Genomic DNA, 3326 nt, shown 5'->3' with positions numbered 1-3326 from the left:
ATATATATATATATACATACACACATATATATATATATGCACATATATATATATATATATATATATATACATATATATATATATATATACACATATATACATTATGTATGTGTGGGTGTGTATATATGTGTCCTCCTCATGTATAATAACAATAATAATTTATTCATTTGTGTGCATTTATGGACATTTGTGTATGTACATTTAAATGTACATATATGTATTTATATATATCTATGTATATGTTAAAGTATGCATATATATGTGGGTTTTTACGGTTTTTATATTTTTATATTTTTAACTTAACCTTATGAACTTTATAAAATCTCTGAAGAGGCCTAGAGAATCATCCATGTAGCATGTTTCATGAGAGAGTTTGATCTTGCATTCAATTTCTAGGAGCATCTGTGTTAAAACAGACTTCTCTTTATCCATCAGTTGGCTATTCAGCCGCTTTGAGATTTTCGACCTACATCTCATGAGGATTTTTCTGTCCCTGGGAATCTTGTTTGACAGTGTGCTGGCCTTTCTTTCGGGGACATATTTAGTGCATATAGCTTGACATAAGCTGGCTGAGTTTCAGATCAATATCTTGCATACAGAGAATGTTGGATCAGTTTTGTTTGTGGATCTACCTCTTTGCAGATCGATTCCCATTTCACCTTATGGAAATTCAGGTTGTATAAGGCTCAAGTCCTCCTAATAAAGTAGATACCAGCAGTTTGCACAGGACCATACATAGTTAGTTTAACAATGTCATGGCCTGAGAGTGCCATTGGTGTAACCTTCACATTATGGATGAGCTCCACATTATTTGTGAAGCATAGGTCCAATATGTTGCTCCCTTTGGTAGGCCTGAGTATCACTTGCTCTATGAACAGCTGATTAGTAAGTTCAAATAATGACTCTATATGCTTTTGTTCATGCAGTGACATCCCAGAGAGGATGTGGCCTTCTGGCCATTTGACATGTGAGAAGTTGAAATCACCCAGGAAGAGTATGTTGATGTTCTGATCTCGGTTTGTTAATACCTCTTCAATGGGTTTGAGGCTATCCTGAAATTTTCCATCATATTTTGTGGTATTTGGGGAACAATATATTGTGCATATAGCTACATCAGCTTGCTTTACATGTATTATTAAGGTGTCACAAACTGAGTTTGAATGTGACAATAATGCAAGAGGTGTGACGTCTTCATGAATGTACATAGCAACTATGCCATGGCTTCTTTATCTTCTGTCTGTATGAAATACAGAATACCCTAGCATGTGCACTTCCACATCTGTTACATCAGGGTCTAGATGTGTTTCAGTGAGTGCCATGCATATTGCTTGATTGCATGTAACAAGCTCTTTTAGATAGAGAATTTTACCTCTGTTGCTGAGTTGTAGCAAGCCACCAATATTCAGTAGGGATATGGGTGCAATATCAGGGTAGGTGTTAGTGGTGGCCATCCTGGGCCTCTCACCTGGGGCTGTCTCATGCATTGGAGTGCATAGCTTTGAGTTTGCATCCTGTGCATCCATGTCAGCTGCTGTACTATCTTCTGGGCCATGTTCAAAAAAGACGTGTGTATGAACCTTTTTGCATGCATATGTATATGTGTGAGCATGTTGCACGCATGTATGTGTGTGAGCCTGTATGCGGGTATATATATATATATTTTTTTTTTTGGCGAATGTGTGGGTGAGTATGTATGTATTTCAAGTGAGGATGGATGAGTATATATATATATATATGTAGGTGCATGTACATGGGTGTGTGGGCGCACATGTGTATGTATGGACTGGTGCGAATACTATGGACATTTTTACTCCCTCCCCTCACTTAGCTGTCATTCTAATAGCTCTTTTGTCTTAATAACAGTCAACCACACAGTAATTTCCCTTTAGTATTTAGTTGACATTCCCTTTGCAGTTTTTAATTCAGAAACTCTTTTTGGCATTGAACTGGTGAGTTTTGTGATCATCTCTTGTGGAATTTCTGCCCACTTTTCACGCATCAATCAAAACAATTCATCTTTAGATTTAAGTTTCTGTCTAGTTTTTCATATAGCCCTATCAAGTATGCTCCACAGATTTTCACTTGGGTTCATATCAGGAGATTGGCTCAGCCAAGGAAGCTTTTAGATCCCATTTTCAGTCAGCCATTGTTGATTCCATTTCGCTGTGTGGCACGGAGCCTCATCTTCCATGAATAAAAACTCATTTTTCGTTATGTTACCATGTGAATATATCGGAAGTAGTCCTTGCTTAAGTATTTCAATGTATTTTTCAGAGTTTATGGTTCCAACACATTCGATCATCTCAGAACAGCCATTGCTGGTGACAGCTCCCCATATCATTACAGAGATATCGCCAGCTTTCACAGCTGGTTAGAGTTGTTTCATATCAAATTCTTGATTGGGAAGCCTCCAGACCAAAACATGTCCACTGTCTGAAAATAATGCAAATCTGAATTCATGAACTGGATTTTTCTCACATCTCCTTAGCCCATTTCTTTCTTTGCATGATATTAATTGGTTGAAGGAGAGATATTCCTCTAGCTGCTCATCCATAATACCCAAGCTTATGCAGATATGTAACACACGTTCTTGAACTAACTTCTACCTGTTTTGCAATGTCAGAAGCCTTTTCCACAATTCTCTTCAGATAGCGAAGCTTCCTTTCTGAGGGCCCAGGTCAGCCAGGATGAGAATCTGTTGATTCTTTTTTTGAATTGCACTATAATTCTATTAACAGTGGTAAGAGGAATTTGAAGACTTTCGGCACTTTTTCGCTGGCACAGACCAGCCTCAGATTGCCCAACAATATGACCTCTTTGAAAATCAGGCAATTCTGCTGGGTTTTTTGTGTGTGGCATGTTTACTCTTCACAAATGTTTAATAGAATGGCACCTGGAATGAAAAAGAATAATTTCATTGTAAATTTTACACTACTGAAAGCATATTAAGATGCTTAGATCGGATATTTTGAAAATTAAAGGGGTCTATCTACTTCCTCCATGTCTGTATATATATATATATATATATATATATATCAAATAATAAGCAACACGGATTTCAAAAGTGATTGCAGTACGCACGTTTCATGCTACTTCAATTTATTTAAGTAATGTGAGCATTACCTTAAATGCAATATGAAGAGCAATCTTCAGCTGCACGAAAAAATGTAGAAAAAAATGTAGAAAAAAAAGACATATTACAAATGTGGCAACATATTAAAACCAAGTGGGAGAGAGCAGAGGAAGAATATATATATATATAAGTCCATCTTGACATAGCAGGGTATATATTCTTCCTCTGCTCTCTCCCACTTGGTTTTAATATG

The 3326-nt window shown here is 36.7% G+C and overlaps 1 protein-coding gene across 5 annotated transcripts in view; it reads left to right on the top strand.

The window, feature by feature from the left end:
• Window positions 1-3326, top strand: part of LOC106875781 (uncharacterized) — a 69376-nt gene that overhangs the window by 52331 nt on the left and 13719 nt on the right. The window lies entirely within an intron of this gene.

Source organism: Octopus bimaculoides, chromosome 2 (assembly GCF_001194135.2).
Source record: "Octopus bimaculoides isolate UCB-OBI-ISO-001 chromosome 2, ASM119413v2, whole genome shotgun sequence".
Classification (NCBI taxonomy): domain Eukaryota; kingdom Metazoa; phylum Mollusca; class Cephalopoda; order Octopoda; family Octopodidae; genus Octopus; species Octopus bimaculoides.
The sequence above is the reverse complement of the archived record's forward strand: the minus strand, read 5'-3'. Positions and strand labels throughout refer to the sequence as shown.